Genomic DNA, 6,928 nt, shown 5'->3' on the forward strand with positions numbered 1-6,928 from the left:
TTTTGCAAAATTGGGAAGAGGAAACCGTGAAAGCCAGGAACTGCAAAGCTGGATGGTTCGAATTAAACCAGGTTTGACCGGTGCCGACCCGACCAGTTTTTAAAATAGTTGAGAGACAAAGATCAATATCTATGTAGGAAACTGTTTCAGATCAATCTTTACAAAGGTATTTCTAGATCAATATCTATAGACCTTTCCATTGTTTCATTAGAATATTCATTAGAAGTATCTAACCATTTGATGATCTTCTCGATCATAATTTATCAGTCTTCAACTTTTCCATCTGAAGAGAAATACCCTTAGAACCAAAGTTTATGGTCTACTGCATCCAGGGTTAGTTAGATAAAAGCGGCAAGACAGTGCAAAACGAATTGTTTTTTCCTCTTAGGTTCGCTGCCTGGTATAGTTGTCCGGTTCCTCTCATAGGGGGCCGGAAATGACGACTTAACCTCACTCAGGCAGTGTGAACCGGACAACTGCCCGAGTGAGGTTAAGTAGTCATTTCCGCCCCCCTATGAGAGGAACCGGACAACTGTTCCGGGCAGGGAACAGTGCAAAACATGTTTAAGCAACTACACACTCCAAGAAAAATAAAGTTAAAGCGCGGATAAACATAATATCTCAAAGTCTTAAATTCCAGTCTCATGAACAGGAATTGTTCTCCAATGCTTGCATTGATCTACAACCAGAGAATGATGGATCCAACTGGAATGAGCATATAGTTGTTCAGCATCAGGAACATCAAAAGCTAAATCTTCAGGAGATTCTGCTAGTCTCCCAAAACCCTTCATCATCTGATTAGGGGTAATTAGTCCCACATTGAAACATACACTCAGCAAACAGCCTTTCATTCTTCTTCTCCATCACTGGCACCATTGCCTTCTTGATCACCTCATTGTGGAAAAAAGGCATACCAAGCTCTCTTATGCATTGAAACACTTCCTGTCAATCGCTACGAGAGTCATCCTCCTCTAAAAGTTTTGCAATCTTGTCCTTGATATCCTCAATTGCCCATCCAGGCCTGCTACTACCCCCACCTCCCAAACAACTTAAGATAGGTGAGCTCGTAGAGTGACCGTGCAATTTGTAGTACTTTGCGCCCAATTGAGTCTTGCCCCAAACACAAGCTTCCAATCTCCTCCAAATGGTTTGGGGCTAAGACTTCGTCCACCACTGCTCTAGCTAAGAACATTGCAAGATCCTCAACAACAACTGGGATTTCCAATTAAACATTACAAAACCATTTACAATATCATCCACTGGAAAGCACAGAGAAGTAAGCAAGACAGAAGCCATTTCTTTCTCCTTATTCTTTCATCCATTGCCAGAGTAATCAGCTACTTCACAAAAATAGCATTGAACTCAACAAAGGAAGTACTACTCTCTGATTCTAGACTACTAATTACTTCCAGATATCAACTGACAAGAAATACTCCTTGATAATAGATTGAGCCTTAATCTTGAAAAGTTGCACAGAATTATCTTCAAATGGTTTCGGTGATTAGGATGAGGGAGGCTTCGGAGATGAAGCACTTAACCAGCCCTCCGAAGCGACCTTGTAGGCAAAACAGTCTCTATTAGCCGATCAAATCCTTTTGATACTTGGCTCCATTATAAGGACTGCAACAACTCTTTTGCCCTTGGGATATCGAGTGATAAGTCATCAACAGTCTTTATTAGCCGATCAAATCCTTTTGATACTTGGCTCCATTATAAGGGCTTCCTTAACCATCTCATGGTGGAAGAAGGGCACTTTCAAATCCTTGATGCACTTGCATGCCTCCAACTTATCAGCACTTTCTATGTACTCTATCAGCAGATTGTTTATCCTAGCCTTCACATCGTCAACTGTTTTACATTTGCTCCCCCACCCCCAAAACCTGCACTCAATGATCTCAGCATGCAGTGGGGCTGATAAGTAGCCCTTTCTCACCTTGCTTGATGACTTGAATCCCTTTTGAATCTTTGGGTTAGCAGTTCAGTTGTTTAGATAGAAATGCAGGAGGAAGTATGTCATCTACCACAGCCCGAGCTATGAACAAACCAAGAACATTTACTGTGTCTGGTATATCTACAACTTAATCATCAGCTGATTCAACCAAGTTAATGGATCCTTTGTAAACTTGTGCAGGATCGAATAACATCAGAAAAAAGCGTGGATAACAGAACAGCTGCCATTTCTTTCTCTTTGCCATGCCTTTCCATGGCCATGGAGATGAGATTCTTAACAAAATAGTAATTATAGCTTGGCATGTAAAGTTCTCTTAATTCATTTGCAGTTGACACAACATCATTGTGACAATACAAGAGAAAAAGCAAACCAGAATCTATGAAGAGAAGAGAGAGAGCACAATGGGAGAGGATGTGCTGAACCACAATAGATTCAGTCTACTCTACTATCGTGGTGTGCTCACATTTATTTATAATCCAGCAAGTAGAGTCTTAGTAGAAAACCTACTAAGACTCCAACACCTAATTACAATCTAATGAGGAAAGAAATAACAACAAAAAACAACTGTGACTCTAAGACTCAACTCACTGCACGATGGGACACTCCCCCAATCGTAAACAGTCTTTAACAATCGTCATTTTCAAATTATTCCTCCACTCTTACTGTAGCCTTATTTTTGTACTCCTCAATAGTTCTTGCTGATTTGTTTCTGTTTAATCGGTTGGTTTCCTGCAACCAAATAGTTACCCGAATATGAGATGAAAATGAACAATTACCTCAAGCATCAATGAGCATAGCTCAAACTAAACACTAAAAGAAATGGGTTTTCTAGGTCTCAGTAAGACATTCTTGTGCATATGTAACAGGATATTACACACACAAGAACCTCAAACATGTGCATGAAGAGAGAGAAATAGGGAGGATTTCAAGTGGTGACCAGATACCTCATTGCTATCATAATTTGGATCATTTGGATTCAGTTGATTATAACCATCTTCTGTATCAAGTAACCCACCCCATGTTCCTTTTCCACCAGAACCACCTGCACAGATGATAAGATATTCTATTCTTTTAAGCAAGAAACAAAAGCACCATCCTTCTTGCTCAAAACATAACTAGATTATCTTTCAGGGGAGAGACATGATGATGGTGATTGTGAATCCAATTGCAAACCTTTTTTAGGACGTCCATCTCTTCCAGAATGTGAATGCCTGTCATGTTTGCTTGGACTCCTCTTGTCAGGGCTATGCTGTCCTTGATGAATTTTTGGGGACCTTGGAGGCTTTGTGGAAGCAGGTAAAATATCCACTCTTTCTGAATCAGATTTGACTAGTTTCCCTTGCTCCTCTGGCTGAAGCCCATTGTTAAACTCCATCATAACTGAAAATGAACACCAATATGAGCTTACTGGTTCCAAAAGACCACATGGAATGCCATTCTTCAGTGACAACGAGAACCAACCCTACATTTTCGGCTTTTAAGTTTCCTTCTGAATCAGCATTCCTATATCTCCCATGAAAATGTTTCAATCCTCAGAACTGCTTTTAGATGCATACGAAACTCTGAGACTGAGAAATCTAGAAACTCTTCATAAGATACACAGAAAGGGAAAGAGGGGGGAAAAAAAGCACAGAGATAGAAGTCAATTTCAGAAGGCAGTAACCATGAAATGATCCGGTTCCTCTGTTTCCATAAATCTTTAATTACACATGTAGATGATCCAATTGTAAATGTAACTCAATTTCAGTTAAAAATTAAGAAACATATGAAACTCGAGAATGAAACTACATACGATTCAAATTAAAATGATTTATCATATGAAAGATCCAGAAAAAAAAAAGTAGAGAAAATAAGTGATAATTTATTATGAACAACTAAAAGCCTACATTTTTTGGTGTTCAGAATGTAAATTACCACTTAAGCAATGGTACCCACTAGCAGAAATTGATTCACATGCTAAGTAAGAAGAAATTCAGATAGAGAAACCTCTTGAAATGGCGAGAATTCATGGTTTGCTTTCTGAGAAATGTAACCTCCAAATGAAAGAGAAAGAGAGAAGGGATTTACAGAGCTTAAGAATAGTAAAGGAATACGTACCTATGCAAACAAATCTAGTTAAGAAATGCAGAATTTAACGAACAAAAATGAGAACAAATCAGAAAGTGAGAGAATAGAGATAGGGACAGAGGTCATAGGGTGAGAGTGCTTTTCTCTGAAATTTCAAAACTGAAAGTCCCGGAAACCCGTTGGTCAAAGCAACTGTATCCCTACGGTACGGTTATCTGTACACTTAATCCTGTATACTCGCAGTCTTATACTCGTATAAGTACAAACATACACGCGGATGCTAACCCGGGACTCTCATACTGTACAAGAGTATTTGGTAGATGTGTTGTCTTTGTCTTTCTGGAGAGGATTTTTATCCTCGTCTTTCCAGCATCTGTTACAGTTATTTGGTAGATCTGTTGCCCGAGAATCATGGTTTGAGGTATGGGTATCAGATTGTCCGATATGGCTGATAGTGCAAGGTTTTAAAGATGACTGATGTCGATACTTGGTTGATACTGTATCGGTGAAATGGTCTGAAGGAAGATCAAGGTAAACTTGTTTGATACTGCTGATCCATGCCAATACCGTATTGATATCATATTAATTTTGACGGTGACCGATACCCAATCCGATACTGTGCATTAAAACTATGCTAAGAATAGACAAAGGATCCATACAATGAAAGTTGTATATGTTTAGGGCTAAGACCAATATCATTGAATCGGGTAATGGTTCAAACAAGGTTTAAAAGCCTGGAATTGGAATCCAGATCGATCCTGGCTGGTTGGTGAGTAATCGGACAGATCAACCTAAAAATGCCCTAACCCTAGTTTTCGTTTCAAAACTGTTCGGATTTTAATTGGAATAGGTGAGGATTGGATAGAATTGGCCCAAACATTCCCTAACCCTAGATTTTGTATAGGGATTGGCCTTGGCCGATTCTGATCCAACCAATTCCATCCTGATTTCTGAAACTTTGGGTTCAACTAGTGTAAGGCGACAGTGAATATTCATAGGTGTATGGGGTACTGGGGCCCAACCACTTATCATGTGTGATATGTTCAAACATATCACATGAAGGTGTGGTTAAAATTGAATGAACCATACAATTATACTATGAAAGTGTTTGTTTTTTTTTTTTAGTGTGGAAAATAGATTTATTAAATATTTGAAAGCGAGTACATCAAAGCATCCAAATTACATAGTTCTTAGAGCCAAGAAATAGATAATGGCTTACACGTAATTGACAGGGCCTTCTAAGCTAGTTATTTTAAAGTATTTGAAATCATATACTGGGCTTTTGATATTAAGGGTGTATTTGGTATGCATTCTACGTCGATTTTGCATTTTCAACTGATAAAAACAGCTATTTATATCACCTAAAAATATGAAATTGACCTGGAATGCATTTCAAGAATGCATATCAAACACAGCCTAAGATTGTGTATGATATAATTTCTTGGAAGGCGTATCTTTTTTTTTTTTTTGGGTAGAATTCCAAGAATGCATATCAAATGTGGCATATAACTTTTTTTTTTTTTTTTTTTTTTTTTTTACTTTGGCTCCATTTATTTCTACGTAAAATTTTACTTAGAAGATTATTTGTAGCAAATTTTACTTTGTAAATATAAACTTTTACATGGTCAATAATTTTCTAATGTTTGTTTTTATAAAAAAAAATAGAAAAAACAAACATTAAAACACTACCGAAGCAAACGGAACCTTTGGGTAAAAGTATAAAGCTTTATTACATTGTTTTTTTTATAAAAAAAAATAACTAGTTAAACCTTTACACTGTAATTGATGTGCAATACTGCAATCCTAGGAGTTAACCCTATAGGACTTGAACTTTTAACTGATGTTAAGAAATCTGCGCGAAGAATGGGTATAACTATTAGGGTTGCAACAGGGTCGGGTTGGATTGGGCTTTTCAAAACCTCAACCTAATCCTGGCTCCCCTTAGCTGGGCCCAAGCCCTAGCCGACCCTGATTCAGGGCCTGGAAAATCCAACCTTGACCCACCCTCAGGGTCGGGGCGGGCTGACCCTAATTGGCCCTAATCATGGAGTGAGGGAAGGTAAAGATGCATGGATTGGACTAAATTGGGCAGGGTCTAAGAGAAAATTATCAATTTTACATAAAATAACACTATAATAAAATATATTATCACTTATTATCTTCATTTATAATATATTATATAACAAAATATTTGTGACATTTAAAGTTTATAATATATAAAATACATCAATATATATATTATAATATAACTAAAAACAAGGTCGGGCTGGTCTGGGCTGGGATCAGCTCGAGGCCTCAACCCTAACTTAGGGCCAGCAATTTTCAGCCCTAACCAGCCCTCAGGGTCAGGTATCTTAGCCCAGGCCCTGTTCAGGCTCAGGACGGGTTCAGGCCGACAAGGCGAAACTTGCACCCCTATAACTATTAGGAGGCATGGAAGCCGGATCCAATTGGGCTTAGGTGAATGGATGGATACCCATTGACGCCCTAGCAAATGATTATCCATTGGACCCATTGAAAACCCAATCTGGTTGGGTTGGTTGACCATCAGGGACCCCACCTTTAGGCTTTAGTACTGCATATATGTCATGATACATACACATGTGCTTCTCATGTTATGTCATCATTCCTGAAATTACAATACAATAATTACAATACAATAATAGAGTGACAAAGTGAGCCATATTTCCAAGTCCCGTATAATTCAATTCGAGTTTCACATCTTGGAATTGGATGGTCAAGATCCTTCCTGGTTCCTCCGCTGATCCTGTACAGTAAAATATCCTGTTAAAATATCGGCATCAATTAATGATTTCTAGCTGTCTAATCAAATTTGCGGACTATATAAAAGGCGCTTCCCGCGAGGGAAATTCGGATCAAACAACGCGGCAACGCGCGCGCTCTCTCTCT

General features: G+C 38.5%; 1 pseudogene; it reads right to left on the minus strand.

The window, feature by feature from the left end:
• Positions 1-629: 629 nt before the first annotated feature.
• Positions 630-3,398, minus strand: LOC122667412 (annotated as a pseudogene).
• Positions 3,399-6,928: the final 3,530 nt, after the last annotated feature.

The sequence above is a fragment of the Telopea speciosissima genome, chromosome 7, assembly GCF_018873765.1.
Source record: "Telopea speciosissima isolate NSW1024214 ecotype Mountain lineage chromosome 7, Tspe_v1, whole genome shotgun sequence".
Lineage (NCBI taxonomy): Eukaryota > Viridiplantae > Streptophyta > Magnoliopsida > Proteales > Proteaceae > Telopea > Telopea speciosissima.